An 18,445-nucleotide genomic window follows, 5' to 3' on the forward strand; every position below is an offset into this window, starting at 1 on the left:
ATGAAATTTTAAAGGGACTTTCACTATTTTCACAGTACAAACCCATAATGAATATCATTGAAAACCTTTCTGTTAGAAAACATGTAACAAACCCTCAATTTTAAGTCTAGGCCAATTTTGGCATATTTGAAGATACTGTATAAGAAATGTGAAATAAGAATAGATACAGGTATATTCAGATCTCAATGCGTTGATGCCAAGGAAAAAATATTTTTACTCACCAAGAGAAGAATATACCTTGAAGCATCTATGCAGACACATGAATCAATCATATATCTGCCCAACTTCTAATTCTGGAATAGTGATAACAGGGTCATTTAGGAAAAAGTACTCAATTACAGTACGGCAGCAATTTTATGTTGTATATATTTAACAGCAAAAACATCTCTGAAAATAGAATCAGTACTATACGGTAAGTTTACAATTCACCATTTCTATACTTGTAATACATGCATTTGTTTTCCCAGTTTTTAAAAATCTCACTAGGACCAACATCTTTCTGAACAACAATCTAACATGAAACAAAAACCTTCTAAGGAAAATATTTAGCATCACAGAGACTTGAGGAAAGTCGGTTACTCAGCATCACAAAATACTCCATAGATCTACATTTAAGATTGTTCATGCCATGACATTAACACACCTTTGGGTTAATATATCTTATTTAGAAAAACAAAACAAAACGAAGAAACAAACCAAAGAATTGACATGGAATTTATCTTTAGTCTCTTCTTGGTAAGAGTAGACTTCTAATAAACTTGACTCCTTTCTGTATCATGTAATGATGATTGCATCTATGAAGCAGCATTTACATGTATTAAAACATTTAAGACTAGTGACAGGAAAATGGCCACTACAGAGGAAGAATTAAAAATAAGTAAAATTATGGAAAAATGATTTTTTTTCTTAAGTGAACTGCCCTCAAACTAAACAAACAAACAAAAAATCACGAAGTCTGTTTGCTTTGAAATATTCTTGTGTTGAAAAACATATTTGGATACAAGTTAGTCTATCCTTACAAATATCAGAGAGATGTAAGGGGTACCTTGAGAAAAAAAATTAGCTTTTGAAAAAAAAAATCCTGTTTTTTTTTTCTGCTGAATCAAATCTATTGTTTAAATCAAGTATTAATGTTCTAACGAGGAAGCACGTATACACGGCAGCACATCCACGTTACTGATTTAAAGCTGGTAATTCGCCAGGCATGGTTGATTTGAGCAGAGATGCAACACTGATTTCTTAATGTGTTAGGGTTACATTAAAAAAAAAACAAACTCAACTAAAAATTGAGTAATGACATGCTGGCTTAATAGTTTTGATTGGCCTTATCTTTGATCAACATTTCAAAACAAGGTAGTACCAATTAAAAATAAGATTAAAAAAATACAAGCTGTCTAAAAATTGTTCAATGAAAAAGCCTTCAAATTTTATAACATTTTAACCTCAAATGATTGTAGACTAACTCAGACTAACAGTTTTGCCATCATCACAAACACTTCTGTTACACTTGAGTTTTTTCCTGTAGTGTTCATTGGTTGTACTATGTAATGCAATTTTGTTACATTAAAATAGTTTGAATTATTATATTTTATTATAAGAAGCTTTAGAAAAACACATAAGTAGGATAAATTTATAAAAGGATAAATAATATTTTATGGGATTTTAGACAAGTTCTATACAGACATATAGCTAGTTCAAGGTAATAAAGTGCCTTCATTTCCAGGTAATTACTTTTTCATTAAAATATTTTAAGGCTTTACAAGAAACTTAATGTTATCAGAAGTTTGATAGCATATGGGGTTATGCTATTAATTAGCATTCTTTCATAGTTTTCATTTCATTTAATCTTTTGATCCACATTAGGTAATTTTTAATATTTAACAGCTTAAAATGATAAAATTTGAATTGTGAATTCTGAATTCATTTTGTGAGGGAAAGGAAAGATGTATAATTTCTAAATGCTGTGATTTGAACATAAGATTCACATGTTTCTTGTGACTGATCCGTTTATATCTTAATATATAACGGCCGATGCCCCCCCAAATCCAACAGAATACTTCATTTCATGGCAAACAGGGCCAAGACTTCATTCATTCATATGTTCTGTTGTCTGTACATTTAAAATGATTGTGCAGCCTTAAATGAAAAAGGCCACAGAAAATCTAAGATAATATCTTCAAATACAGGCACAATTAATTTTATTGCAATAGCTTATGCATAATCTATATTGATGCCAATGCCTAATGTTAAAGCATTTATATTTGTTTTCATTTTGCTTCTAATACCCACAGATGTATCAGAATAAAATACTGGTAAGCTAATCGAAATATATACAATAGCCATAATCATACAGAATTCTATTTCTTCTTGTCATTTTTCTTTGGAGGATATGGGGGTATTTTAAACACAGCTGTGTCCTTAGTTCTCTTGGCAGCTCCAGATCTTAAGATAAATTATGTCTATATGGACATCAACTACTTGATTTTGCTCTAATGAATTAAAATGTTTAAATATTCTTTTCAGGCGTTTTGGTTATTTTTATCAGAAAATTGCTAAAGTCAGGCACCAGATTAAAGAGCCATGATATCTAAAATGCTTTCTTAATTACCACTGTATTAATTTAAACTGTTCCTTAAAGATTTTTGAGATTAGATATAAGAGGAAAGGTAAAACGCATTGCAAAAAATGGTTTAAGTTAACGTTCCATACAATTAGAAAAACAGGAACTACCAGTAGGACCAAAGTGCTAGTTTTAAAACTGGGTTTGGTTTCTAATTTAAAGCCTCGTAAGAGTCATTCCTGGGAATTAAAAAAAAATTACAATGGCATAAACTTTTATAATTGCACATTCCTTTACCAAAGTGCCACAAGTTACCAAAACATTTAAAAAATGTACATGATGCTACTTTTCAAAATCTAAGTATATATAAATTTACCTTTATTTTTAATAGTATAGTACAGACAAACAGCACAAATATAAGCAGGAAGATGAATTATAACTTTCTAGAAACAGTATAGTGTATTTAAAAAAAATAACTATTAAGAACTTTTGTCATTATGAAGATTCAAACCCAAGTATAGCCAAAGCATTTCCATAAAATCTGAAAACATCATGAGAATTTATGTAGGCAAATTTTAGTCACACCCTGTCATGCAATGCAGAGACATTAAGTGCTTTTTTTTTAAACACTGTTTTTTTAAAAAAAATTTGACTACATATTATACTTACTTTCTTCAAATGTTGAAGGGACAATATATGCAATAACTGAGCTTTGGAGACAGTACGAAACATAAGGTTTCTAGCCTTAAGTGTTTGTTCCTATTAAGCACAGCAAAAAAGGTTTGATGCATGGGTTATTAATTTTCATGCTTCTATCTCTTTATTCTAAATAGAAATGTAGAGAGATCATATAAGAAGGACAAAAGGTCATTAGAGACCAAAGCACAAACATTTGGAACAAACGTGGTGGAACCTCTCCATATGATTAAATTTGGTGAATTGGGGGAAGACAATAAAATAAATGATTTCTTTACCATGTAATAATTATATTAATATATATTTTAAAATAAATGCCCCCCACATAATATTACAGTTTTAATAGTTTTGTAGTTTGAACATGATGACATTAAACTAAGGAGGTGTCTCTTTATAAATTGTGACCCCCCCCCAAAAGTTATATTGTTCAAAGGAGAGAACATGGGATTGTGATTGTCAACGACAGCCTCTTGTTTATTGTTATGCTGCAGGTTAAACACTGTGGTGGAGCGTCTCATTTAATTAGGGTGAAAATGCTCGGAAAAACATACAATAACTTATGTTAAAATGAGGATTAGTTCACAGTCGTGGAATATTAAATGACTAGCAAAAAAGGACCCCTTCCTTTTTCTACAGTTTGAGAATCTCCCTTGGATGTAAAAATGACCACATAAAAGCATATGAAAGAAGTGCCCAATTCAATAAGTTCTTTATCTTCTGAGGATATAGAATGGGATACAAATTGAGATTTGTATCCTCTGAAAAATCCTCTGAGAAAAGTCACAAACTTTAAAATCAAGTAAAATCAGAAAGGATCAATCATGATAAATCACTGATAACGACTCTCTCCAACCCAACATACAATAGATAAGTCAGAGAAACAACAAATATCCTTCCTATATAATTTAAAGGATCTTCTTGTGGTTTTTGAGTATGAAGATATACTCTCTTATTGGTAAGTAATAGTCTTGGATAGTGGTAGCATTTAAAAATTACTAGACAAATACTTCAAATAATGGAAATGCATAATATTTCTAATAGAAATTATAGATGTGTGGAAATTCCACACTATGTATGATAATCCAACTATATATTACCTCATGTAATACCCAGTATAAGATTCCACAATCTTTTTTGCTGACACATACACATATTTTTTTTCTTGAAAAACAGTTGTATTTACCTAATTTAGCTTTTCCCTGGGAGCAGTGCTATTGTGATGACGTAAGTACTGAAAATACCTATGAGAACCATTCCTACCATATACTTTAATCTTGCTTTCTGTTTCTACTGTATTTTCTACTTAGTATTTCAATATCATTCAGCTGTTGTATAGCACTTTTGATTTCCAAATGCCTTACAAATGATTAGAACAGCCACTTCTCACTTCATTCCTATGAGGAAAGGAAAGTTCATAAACTGCTTGAGCAGTGGTGTAACTATTCAGACTTTAGGTTTCTTCTCCAAGCCAAAAGCAGTTGTCCAATTCTATGTATCTATACCATACGATCCCTGGGGTTAAAGGCAAGAGCTTCTCTGCTCTACAGACCTAGCAACCTGTTTAGGTCATGCTGTATGCAAAATAAATATTTGTTGACTTAATGAAGGAGAAATGAGATTGGAAAAAAACAGAAGAAAGAACCTCGACCCCACCCCCAACTGAAACTGTGCGCTTGCCCATTCTTCCTCCTCTGCTACCAGAGGGTTGATAGTATTATGCGTCTTAAAGTGATGAAGTGGTATTACTCACTCACAATGGCAAAACCATGTTGTATATGCTCACCAGAATATCAATGACACAACCGTTATTACAATCACTCCTAAAACTTTGAATGAATCACCTTGCCTTTTGCCAAATATTTAAATGAGAAGTTGTACTTTCATGTACAGTAGACTATTCTTTTCCTAAGCTAATTCAGGCACAAAACAATCAAGGAAGTAATCCTTCCAGTGCAATCATTATCTTGAATATGGAGAATAACAGAAGGGAGTGGAAAGACAGCTACACAGACAGTGTGAAAGGAATCGGGGACTACTGGTTCTTCAGTGTTTTGGAAGTAAATGCAGGAAAGTTAATGTCCTTGAGAAGACAGAGATTTTAGTGAGCTAGGTGAATGGTGAGGTTCAACTAGATGATGTCAGGCTTTTCCAGCTCTAAAATTCTATGTTGTGCTGTGCTTCCTTCTCTGATATGATGGGAATGCGTATGGTAACCAAAATAAATTTTATTTTTAAGAAAAAAGAATAACTTTGTAACATTTAATATCCTGGATCTCTTGAACAACTGAGTATTAAGTTTTTTCTTTAAACCATCACTAGGCCTTGTTGACTGAAAAAAAAAAAAAAGCACAATGTGAGAGTTGTGAGTATAGTTTTATTTGGGGCAAAATGAGGACTGCAGCCAAGGAGACAGCACCTCAGATGGCTCTGAGAAACTGCCCCAAACAGGTAGGGTGGAAGGTCAGTATATTTGTGATTTTGCAGAAGGGGGAATATATGCATCAAGCAAATATTTTTTCCAAAGGTTTCTGCTAGTCTTATGACGGTCAATGCCAGTCCCAAGGAGCTGACATCACCATGAAGGACGTTAGTTCTTTTCTAAATATGAGGAGATACAAGAACTGGGCTTATACACCATTCTCCTGAAACTATCTTACTATCTGAAGACCTGTTCTGGCAGTTTCTCCCAGAGCACAGAATGCCTCATTCCTGATCTCCACCCTGAACTCCTTTTAGAGGATGTTGAAGGTCGATAGTTGCAGTGGCTCATGTTTTAATCCTTGTAGAGGTAGATGGCAAGTGCCAATTTGTAGGTGACAGCCTTCTTTTGCAACATGCCATGTCAAGCCTTTTAAATCCTAAATAAACCTACTTAAATTATGTCAACCCACTGTGGATATTATAATACTTTATATTATCAGCAAAATTAGCAGCTAAGAGCTTGCTCCTACTTCCACAACTTTACATGAATGTCTCTGAATAGGTCTTACCCACTAAGTGCGACTCATGACCTCATGTTCAATTTCAAAGAGAGAAAGGTGAAATTATTTTTTGTAAAAATGAAGACTTTTGGTTTTAAATCACAAATGATAATCATACTGAGCATGAATCTCTAAGCTGCTGTACATGTTAATAAAAACAGCACTCTACAATAGCTAGATTAATTGACAGAGAAGCAAAAACATTATTTATCCAAAATTAGGAAGCAAAAATCTAATTGTTATTAGCCAGAACATAAATACATGGGTGGAGGAAAGATGATTTACTATGAACTTTAATTTCTGCTAAGCTAGGACTTCCAAAACTCTTTAAACTGCATGTACTCACTGAGAAATCAGGCATATAACTTTTTATTTCACAACCTAAGACCACTCTACACTTTGAACATTAAAATCATGTCCTTGCACATACCAAAATGGGAACCAGGGCTATATCCTCACTTCTCCACATGGCAACAAACATATTGACAGTTAATTAAAATTACTTACTACAACCAAAAAAAAATGATGAACTGCTTAGAGAATTCATGCATACTGCTCAAAAGTGGTTAACCATCTTCAGAGTGTAGAATATATATCCTTGAAGCTGAGTATGATAGCACTTCAAATCCTCTGTATGGGTTAAATTACAGTAATGAGATTCTTTTGGTAATTTAAATGTAACTGCCTTTTTATGAGAAATAAGACTTGGGCCAAATTCTACATTAAAGTAGGTCATGTTAAAGGGGAGTTTCATTTCAGTATTTCTGGAATAATCAGAATGAAATATGAATGTGGTAAAATAATTTAGGAACCATAAGGAGAAAAATAGCTATCAGAGACAAGAAGGAAAGTATGTGTATTTAGTGGCAGGCAGAAAGGCAAAGGAAATGAGAAAATAAGTAGATGAGAGGGATTCAGAGACTGGGAACAGATGAAATGTTATTAATACTCTCTCATGATCTGGCAAATATTTCCTGTGAGTGTGTTTTTCCATAGAACTGATGCAACACTGTAGTACCATATGGTTTCTCTTTCCCTTGCTGAATAGTTGTATAAACTATTGTTGAAAATGACCTCCTACCTTCCCATAAAGTTAGGAGAGCACCCGTTGGGGGTGCTCCTCGTATAACTGTGTTCTGCAACCTCTTTGTGGTTCTGCTGCTCCCCATTTCAGAATCTTAAGGGGGGGGGTATGGCATGGATAGGTAAGGACTAAGACAAAGGCCAGCTCAAGCCCCTCCTTTTTCTAGTTACATCTGAATTCAGACTCCTCTTTGGCAAGAATAGGATTCTCTTAAAAAAGACAAAGGCAGATCTATTGGTACACAATTGACTATGCCACACCAGAATCACAGTATCATTTTTGCTTAAATATATTGCTGCTCCCCAGAATCTCAGTGACTCTTTGCTTAAAATGGTAAAATTTAGGAATTTCCTAAATTTTTTTCCTGGTGGTCCAGCAGTTAAGACTCCATGCTTCCAATGCAGGGGACACAGGTTTGATCCTTGCTGGGGGAACTAAGATCCCACATGCTAAGCAACCAAAAAACAAAAAAATCTCTATTTAAGAGGTGATAGTTATACAACTCTCTAAATATACCAAAGATAACTGAATTGTGCAAGTAAAGCAAGTGAATTGTATGGTATGTAAATTATAATTTAAAAAATTAAACAACAAATAAAATGGCAAAATTTTGGTAAATTCAATTAGAACTTTCAGAAAAACAAAAATGCAATCTGGTATTGCTTTCATTGTATCCATTCTCCTTTCATTACATAAAACATGGACCAATGTGAGTTTCCAGTACTAAAACTGAGTTTATAAGGTTTATATAATTTAAAAAGTATGTATAAGCAACTGAGGCATCACCATACTGATAAACAATGAAAGCATTCCTTCCTGCATGTTTTGATAATAGAGATATATAGAGATATCATAAGAAGTATCTCCTAGCCTGGAATTATTTTTCACATTACTTTCTGAGCTCAAAACAGAGCTATAACGTAAAAAAAAAAAAAAAATAGTAACCGTTCATTGGCTATTGAATTGTTGAACTGCACAAGCCCATTACCTCTGTTTTTAATATAACAATAGCATAATTTAGGGTTTCTCAAAAGAGGACGAATATAACTAAGATAGAGTTGCCTGAATGTTAGGAGCACGATCATTTAATATTAATATTAATATTAGCAGATATTTTGTCCCTCCATCCTTACTACAGGGGTTGCTGCCATGATTCAGTTAAGATACTCAGAAAAGATCTGTGCTTATTTTTTGCCTGTTTAGCATCATTAGCAATAAAAAGGAAACATAAATTCAACAACAGGGATGTACCCGAAACTACTAGACTGAGTGAAGGAAGTCAAACACAAAAAATACTTGTCAACTTATATGAAATTCCAGAATAGATGAAAGTGACTTATGGGGTGAGAAATCAGACTGGTGACTGCTTCTGGAAGTCAGGATGGGGGGACGGTGTGTGTGGTGACTAGGAAGGGATACATGGGAACTGGCGTGAGAAAAATGTTCTATGTCTTGATACTTGCCCAAACCGACTGACTGGTATAAGAAGAACTGTATGTAAATTAAACTTGAATATAAAACATTCAACAGCATTCAGTTCAGTTCAGTCACTCAGTCGTGTCCGACTCTTTGTGACCCCATGAATCGCAACACGCCAGGCCTCCCTGTCCATCACCAACTCCTGGAGTTCACTCAGACTCACATCCATCGAGTCCGTGATGCCGTCCAGCCATCTCATCCTCTGTCGTCCCCTTCTCCTCCTGCCCCCAATCCCTCCCAGCATCAGAGTCTTTTCCAATGAGTCAACTCTTTGCATGAGGTGGCCAAAGTAGTGGAGTTTCAGCTTTACCATCATTCCTTCCAAAGAAATACCAGGGCAACAGCATTACGACTAAGCAAAATATACCCACCGAAGAACCATCATGAAGGTTGGTGTCATCTCTCTTTTTTCATGTCAAAACTTCTACCCTCACTGTGCCCCATAGAGAGCAACATATCCCAGAATGGGGTCTATGATATACTCTGTAGACAACATGGATTTTGTATCAGTGCACTAAACCCAAAGAGGCTCTTTGTAACTGGAGAAAAATTAAGACACATTCTTTTATGGACCATAGTAAATGTGTCTTTATATCTAAGAAAATATATAAAACATCTGTTTCAAATATACCATAGAATTGGGACTTCCCTGGCAGTCCCGTGGTCAAGATTCCATGCTTCCCATGCAGAGGGCAGGGGTTTGATTCCTGGTCAGGGAACTAAGATCCAGGATGCCCCGCCTGGTATGGCCAAGCAAACAAAAAAACCCCTAGAATGTGAAAGGTTTTCCAAGTCAGATTTATTCATGTGAAAATACTATACACACAGAAAAAAAATCAATTAAAATTTTGGCTCAAATGCTTAAAAGTAATCATGGCAGTATGGCCTTCAATCCTGTTTTGGCTCCCCAAGGAAGTGTGAATGCAGGTGCAGCAGTAGTGACCACTAGTATCTAAAGCAGGTCGATGAACTTAAAACATTTAGGTGGGAAGGAAACAAAATTTTATCTCATGTTGTGGTGGCAGCGAAGTTGCTAAGTCGCGTCAGACTCTGCGACCCTATGGACTGTAGCCTTCCAGGCTCCTTTGTCCACGGGGTTTCCCGGGCAAGAATACTGGAGTGGATTGCCATTTCCTCCTCCATTACCTTGTGCAACCTGGTGTGTAACCAAGCGTATACAGTATGCCGCATTTTAAAACTATTTAAATGCCACTGGTTGGGGCCTAATTTTTAATGATTAGCTCACCACTTCAAATCTAAGGGGCCAAGATCGTTGACTTTAAAGACAATCAGAGGTAAAATATTCAAGGAATTCCCAATTTCCTATAAAAATAATCTTATTACACTACTGGACAATTCTAAAAATAAAGTGAAGAAGTTCTACTGGTTCTGAGAAGAAAATAGTAATACCCGGACATATCCTGAAGAGAATTTATGTGCAAGTGACGCCAAGTATTCATAGGCAAAATTAAGACCATAATGAAAACCAGATACTTATTTCTCCAAATTATTTCTTGTTTTAATTCCATTTCTAACCCACCAAAGGCTTATGCTGTCCTAAACTGACGTGTTATACAAAGGCATCTAACATATCTAATTTAAGTGCTATTCATCATTTCCACCGGAGTAGAGGGAAGAAATGGAAAAAGTAAGCCATTTCCCTAGCACAATGCCTTGTCTGTAAGAGGGACTCAATAAGGATTCGTGGAATCAATGAATGAATGCTTTCATTTCCTGGAATTGTCATTTCTTACCTCACACAATGACTTCTTACTATACATTAAAACTTCAGTGTGATTGAAAAGGAAAAACATAGGCACATACTTAGTAAAAAAAAAAAAATGTAATGCTCTGGGGGTTGCCCTGGCGGTCCAGTGGTTAGGACACCATGCTTCTACTGCAAGGGGCATAGGTTCAATCCTGGCTGGGGAACTAAGACCCCACATGCCACACAGTGCAGCCAAATAAGTTTAAAAAATTAAATAAAATGAAAGCAGTGCTCTGAAACCACATCATTATTGCTGCTATTGCTATTTTTGACCCCAAAAGTTGTATAAATATACATTAATGTAACTGGAAAACCACAACAATAAATTGATACATGATAACCTAGATGCTTAGCTATAAAAAATTTCCTTTTAAAAACTCAGTTGACATAAAGGACACCATTTGCTTTTCTAGAGGCAATGGTAAAAACTTATATAATTAATGGCCTGGGTAGTTGTATGATGCTTCAGATAAATATTTTCTGAGATAGTGAGAGGTTTAAAGGTTCATAAGCACCAAAGAAAAACAGAATGCCAGGTGCCAGAAGATAGAAGAAATATAGTCCAAGACGATATAAAATGAGGAAAAGCTCAGTATTAGAATGACGGTCTATGGGAGCCTCTTCATAACGGTAACTGGGACCTCAATTATAATGGTTACCTTCTGGTTAAATAAGGGTTAGAGTGTGTGTCAACTATCAAACAGCTATTTTTCAGAAGAAAAAAATGACTCACAAACATGATCTTGTCTGTAATAGCTTTCAACTTTAAAATAAATGAGTGAGAGAACTCTTGTAGCTGAGAGAAAACAAACACATATTCTAAATGAATCACATATACCATCCCCAACAGATTTTGAAGCAAAATAATAGAGAAGTAGGTATTAGGTAGTGGGAAGACCATTTAATAAGGTCTAGCTCAAGTTCTGAAATGACTAGTTAAGTGATTTTGAACAAGATACATAACATCTCTAATGTTTTTCCTATCTGGTATAAGAGACTCGGGTTCAATCCCTGGGTCGGGAAGTTTCCCTGGAGTAGGAAACGTCCACCCACTCCAGTATTCTTGCCTGGAGAATCCATGGACAGAGGAGCCTGATGGACTATAGTCCATGGGGTTGCAGAGTGGGACACAACTGAAGTGACTTGGCACAGCATAGCACATAAAATGAAGGTGTTATACTACTGCAAAGATTCCTTTGTTGGTTGAGGGTGAGGTGGGGGGAAGTTGAGGCAGATTAAGACAAGAAAATCCTAGGTTGTCAAGTCACTAAGGATACTTACACGAATACTAGGAAACAGGTGATTATAATCCTTTTAGCTGTGGGGCAATTGGCCCCAAATTATGCAAACTGCCAAATGATCATCTTTTAAAAAAAGTCAAGCAAAGCATTTCTGTTTTCCTCCAGCAATTAAACCATGCTTTGATACTTCCTTGTCTGCAGATAGATTATTCACTTTCTTAATAGTGTCTTTTGATGAGCAGAAAATTTTAATTTTGGTGAAGTCTAGTTTTTTTTTTCTTTTATAAAGTGCTTTTTGTTTCCTGTCCAAGAAATTTCTGCCTACACAGTTGTTGGCTTTTATATTTTACTGAAAACAGCTTCAACAGATTTTAACTAACCCAACTGCCTTGTTGCAGCTGTACCTGACTGAGAGTTACTCTGGTAAAAGGAAACTTCCACTTCCTTCCAATTTTACATACTTTTGTTCTACTTTCTGGAGAACCATCCACTTTAAGTGTTGGAAAGAGTTAATAATGAGGTTATTAAGTTTATTAAACGCTTATTATGTGACAGAAACTTTGCTAACCGCTTTATGTATCTTGAAAGTAAAGGTGAAGTCACCCCATTGTGTCCAACTCTTTGTGACCTTATGGACTGTAGCCTACCAGGCTTCTCCATCCATGGAATTTTCCAGGCAAGAATACTGGAGTGGGTTGCCATTTCCTTCTCCAGGATATCTTCCTGACCCAGGGATTGAACCTGGGTCGCCGTCATTGCAAGCAGACAGATGCTTTACCATCTGAGCCACCAGGGAAGCTCAGCTTAGCCACCTAAGCTTATGTATCTTAGGACGCTAAATTTTCTTGAAGAGCATTTTGGCTGACTATAGGTTCTGTGAGGCAAGGAACCTTATCTGTTTTGTTATTGATACATCCTTTGGCCCAGCACATAGTGAGTCATTATAAATGGAAAGCTGATTGAATAAATTCTCACAATGATTCTAAAAAGGTATAAAATTTGTCCCAAATTACACAGTATGTGACAAAATTTGATCTTGAACCCAGGACTGGCTGACATGAAAGTCTGTTCTATACTCTTTACCATTCTCTACTAGACTACTGACACTGCCTGATACCTCTGTGGGGAACCAGTACCTAGAAATACAGCTGAAACTATTGCCATAGTTTAAGGGGGTGGACAAAATGCACTGAAATTATTTTATTCCTCTGAAAACAAAAACCAAACATGGATTTTCTACTAAGTTCCTTCATGATAATCCTAGGTGTATAGACCTTCTTATATTTATAGCTATGTGATTATTCAAACAGATTGAGCCACATGATAGTTTTATGGTCACAGAAATATATGCAGAGATAAATTCAATCTCCAGGTGAGAATTTAGAATTCAGCCTGCTAATTCCTCAGTGAGGCTACAAGTGAGAGTGAAAGTCACTCAGTCACGTACAACTCTTTGCAACCCCAAGGACTATACAGTCCACGGAATTCTTCAGGCCAGAATACTGGTGTGGGTAGCCTTTCCCTTCTCCAGAGAATCTTCCCAACCCAGGAATCAAACCCAGGTTTCCCGCATTGCAGGCGGATTCTTTACCAGCTGAGCCACAAGGGAAGGCCAAGAGTACTGGAGTGGGTAGCCTATCCCTTCTCCAGGGGATCTTCCCAACCCAGGAATCGAACCAGGGTCTCCTGCTTTGCAGGCAGAATCTTTACCAACTGAGCTATGAGGGAAGCCCCTGTGAAGCTACAAAACCATGGTTAACTGGGAATGCTAGGAACAATTCATTTATTCAATGGAACTTCCTAGTCAACAGTTTTAACCACAATGCTCTTGAGCCTGTTGAAATTCAAATATTCCTACTACTACTACTGCTAAGTTGCTTCAGTTTTGTCCGACTCTGTGCAACCCCATAGACGGCAGCCCACCAGGCTCCCCCGCCCCTGGGATTCTCCAGGCAAGAACACTGGAGTGGGTTGCCATTTCCTTCTCCAATGCATGTAAGTGAAAAGTGAAAGGGAAGTCGCTCAGTCGTGTCCGACTCTTAGTGACCCCATGGACTGCAGCCTACCAGGCTCCGCTGTCCGTGGGATTTTCCAGGCAAGAGTACTGGAGTGGGGTGCCATTGCCTTCTCCGCAAATATTCCTAGTATGTATGATTGTTTTGATTTTCTGCTTCAATAAATATAACAGTGAACATGACAAAATTTTGTGTGTGGGTGAAGAAGATTACTGCACTGTTAACTATTATAATGATATAATGGAAGAAGATGTGGGTTCTTGAGTTAATTTGCTAAAAACTTGGAACATCTGTTTCAAATGGGTTTCCGAAAAAGCCTGCTTCCAACTTATTATGTGGTCATTTATCTCTTGTTCATGAGCTTGTAGGGGAAAAAAAAATCACTGGTTGACTTTTAATTATTAATTGAATTTACTGTGCAAATGAAGTAGTTTTCTCTCTTAAATTCTCCAAATAACATTGTTTGAAGTCTACAATGCAACGCAGTGCCATGACAGGACTCATGTCTACAGGAGGGGATTTGTATTCTAGTCAATAGGATCCAGTTCTGGGAGGTTCACTAAGGTGGGAAGCTCAGGAAAGAGAGTCAAATTCTCAGTAACTAGCGGTTGAATCTAGGCAGGTGCAGCAATATAATGATTTGACATGCCTTCCACCAGGGCCAAAATAGATCAAAGATTCAGTGCAGAATTGCACCTAAAGATGTAACAAAAACAGGAAAAGTAACTAGAATGCGTTAAAAAATATTTTATTTAGCTATAAAAAACATGTACTTAATTTGAACAAATTTTAAGTTTACCATTTAAAATTTCTATAGTTTTATTATGAAGCCTTCTAACAAGCCGTGGGCTCCTTATAAACCTTGGTTATTTTAGTAGATCGCTAAGTGATTTACAGCAAACTGTTTAACCCGCCTGGACCTGTTTTCTTCATCTGTTAAGTGAGGTTAGTGATACTGACCTAAACTCATCTGAATTAGTTTTCATCAGGATGAAATGAGATCCAATATGTGAAAGAACTTTGAAAAATGTCAAATTACATGAATATTATTATAATTTTAAAATCTCGTAATTCTTTTTTAACATTTAATTAGAAAATATTTTGGCAGCAATGACCATTTATAGAAAAACTTTCAAGATAAATGAATCTTTTATACCAAAAAATAATTGAATTTATCCATTAACGGCTCTTCATTGCAATGAGTCTACAGTGAAAATGGTTACAGATTGTGAGTTACACAGACACAGTTGAATTCAGCTAAGATATTGGTGAGTAATTCATAGTTGAGAACATGAATGGATTTTGTATATCAATCCAGACATATGGAGAGAAAAGGAGTGCATGAAGATATCGTATACATGATGAAAATGAAATTAAATTAAAGTGAGATGAATACAAAGATCTGGGGCAGGGAGGACAAATATTTGACATGAATGTTACTACTCCTTGCCTTCCTCATCCTCCCCCCAGCTCAAGCCCATGGACACACAGAAGTCACAGCAGTCTTAGGATGAGCCTGCCTGGGACTCCACAATCTCCAGCCTTAGAGCTCAGGAAGTCATCACCATTTGAACACAGCACATGAGATGAATCAGACTCATTATTTTCATCTGAGGACATAAAAAGAGACTTGGAATGGAAAACTGAAAAAGACACATGTATCCCATTGTTCACTGCAGCACTATTTACAATAGCTAGAACATGGAAGCAACCTAGATGTCCATCGACAGATGAATGGATAAAGTAGTTCTGGTACATATACATAATAGAATATTACTCAGCCATAAAAGGAATGCATCTGAGTCAGTTCTAATGAGATGGATGAACCTAGAACCTATTATACAGAGTGAAGTAAGTCAGAAAGAGAAAGTTAAATATCGTATTCTAATGCATATATATGGAATCTAGAAAAATGGTACAGAAGAATTTATTTTCAGGGCAGCAGTGGAGAAACAGACATAGAGAATAGACTTATGGACACAGGGAGAGGGGAGGAGAGGGTGAGATGTATGGAAAGAGTAACATGGAAACTTACATTACCACACGTAAAATAGATAGTCAACAAGAATCTGCTGTACGATTCAGGAAACTCAAACGGGCTCCTGTATCAATCTAGAGGGGTGGAATGGGGAGGGAGACAGGAGGGAAGTTCAAAATGGAGGGGATATGTGTACACCTATGGCTGATTCATGTTGAGGTTTGACAGAAAACAACAAAATTCTGTAAAGCAATTATCCTTCAATAAAAAAATAAATTAATTAAAAGAGAGACTTGGAATGGAGAAGACAGAGATATTGTTTAAAGTAGTATCATTGTAGTTCTCTAAATTGGCATCAATGAAATATATCCTAAATACCACAACAGATGCAGATCATTCATCACATTTAGAGAATAAACTGTTCAAAGGAAAAGTACATACAACTTTTACAACAGCTCCAAACATACTTACATTTACCAACACATGGCCAGGCCTGTGGCAGATAATCAGATGAGTATCCAGTGAATGGAAAAAAATGACAGATTGATTAGGCTCCAACAGATGCTTTGAATCAAATAACTTTGGACATGGCCCACTTCAAGCTAACGGTGGTGGAATATTATTCTTTCATAAATCACTGTATCTTGAGTTCTTAGCGAAAGGGCTGGCACAGAGTAGCCACTTAATACTCACTGAGTGAATATAAGAACAGGATCATTTATCTATTAAGCAAGGGACAAAATATTTCTGAAGTAAAATTTAGGATGGGCAGGAAACCAAAGATCTCATATGCTACAAAATTTGTGAGTCAGTTTTTGGAATAAGATGACATAGTATTTCTTATCAGGTTTTTAAACGATCACTTTCATTCCCACTTGTCATCATTCTGATTTGTCTGTTAAGTACTGTGATCTTCAGGCAACAAGATTTCAAAGGCAAGACAGGAAAAGGAACGCTTGTGATTAAATGAAGAGGGATGATTTTAGTCATCAGCCCAGGGCAAGGTGTAGAGGGGAATAAAAAAGAGGAAGAAAAAACAGCCTCTGGTTTTAAACTTAAATTCAAGTTAAGGAGATGGGATTTCTGTACAGGAAAGTTAAGTTTAAAGTTTTAAATATATTTAATCATGTTCTAGGCTGTGTCTAACAAAAAAAACCTTTTGGAACTAGAATGGCCTGTTGAAAGTTTTTAGTATACAGAACCAAAAGGTAAGTATACACTTTATTAAAGCAACTGTAACTAAACATGAAGGATGCAAGAAAGAAAAGATGATCAGTTAATGTCAGATGAAATGGATAAGACGTGGAGAAAATAAGAAAGGACCACAGAATGAAGTTGAAGGGAACTTTAGAAGTTCCATGACTCCATGGATATGGAAATTGAAAGGTTCTTCTGATTCAATGCCCACACTGATGGATAAACAAGCTGGGGTCCACAGCAGTGAAATGACCTGCATTAAGCCTACCTTGGAGAAGGAAATGGCAACCCACTCCAGTATTCTTGCCTGGAGAATCCCAGGGACAGGCGAGCCAGGTGGGCTGCCGTTGATGGGGTCACACAAAGTTGGACACGACCGAAGGGACTTAGCAGCAGTAGCAGCAGCAAGCCTACTGAGGGGCTTCCCAGGTGGCTCAGTGGTAAAGAATCCATCTGCAAGCAGGAGACTCAGGGTTCAATCCCTGGATTAGGAAGGTCCCCTGGAGAATCCAATATTCTGCCTGAAAAATCCCATGGACAGAGGAGCCTGGTGGGCTACAATCCATGAGGTCACAGAGTCAGACATGACTTAGCATCTAAACAACAAGCCTATCTTGAAAACACCAGAGCTGGGGCTTTAGAATGATAATATACAACACCGCACGCTCAGCCTCTGCACCACACCTCTGCATACCAGGAGAGCAAAGGCGAGATCTTAGGATTCTTTAAAGTCCATGAATGCTTAAAATAATAGTCCCAATAATACACACTTGAAAATTTTTTTTGCTTTATAAATTATAGCACAGATATAGTAATTCGGCACCACAGTCATTTTACAGTTATTTTTGAACAAAATCATTAAAACAAACCTGTCAGTCAGAACTGAACTATTAAAATCTAATAATCAAATTTCATGTTTATCTAAAATTAATTTTTCCATATAAATCACAAGTTTCCATCAAAGTGTAGATTTTCTATAATATGCCTCACATCAGAAGCAAATTACCTAATAATCAAATTTCATGTTTATCTAAGATTAATTTTTTCCACATAAATCATAAGTTTACATCAAAGTGTAGATTTTCTATGTCTCAGATCAGAAGCAAATTACCTAATGGAAGGTACTGCTTGGATCCCACCTTGGCACATCAGTAAATGTAATATTGGGAGTCTTTTTCCAAAAATGAGTCAAACAGTAAATGGTAGTGGTTAACAAACCAAATTGCACATAGTTACTTAATAACCCAAAAGACCCTTAAATAGAAGTACTGTTCAGCATGTTTAAAGAATATTAGAAATTAGTTTTAATTATTATAAGTCACACAGGCAGTACTAATTCTAAGTAAGTTTAATCTTATAATTGATAGAGTAAACAGCTGTCAAAAAATAAAAAAAGGCTCAGAACTTGGGGGAATTTTCAGACTGGAGTTTACTACATTAAAGATT

The 18,445-nt window shown here is 36.0% G+C and overlaps 1 protein-coding gene across 2 annotated transcripts in view; it reads right to left on the reverse strand.

Moving 5' to 3' along the window:
• The window catches only part of PURG (purine rich element binding protein G), a 57,554-nt gene that overhangs the window by 18,036 nt on the left and 21,073 nt on the right, over positions 1 to 18,445 (reverse strand). The gene's annotated exons all lie outside the window — the stretch shown is intronic.

This window comes from Ovis canadensis, chromosome 26 (assembly GCF_042477335.2).
Source record: "Ovis canadensis isolate MfBH-ARS-UI-01 breed Bighorn chromosome 26, ARS-UI_OviCan_v2, whole genome shotgun sequence".
Classification (NCBI taxonomy): Eukaryota; Metazoa; Chordata; class Mammalia; order Artiodactyla; family Bovidae; genus Ovis; species Ovis canadensis.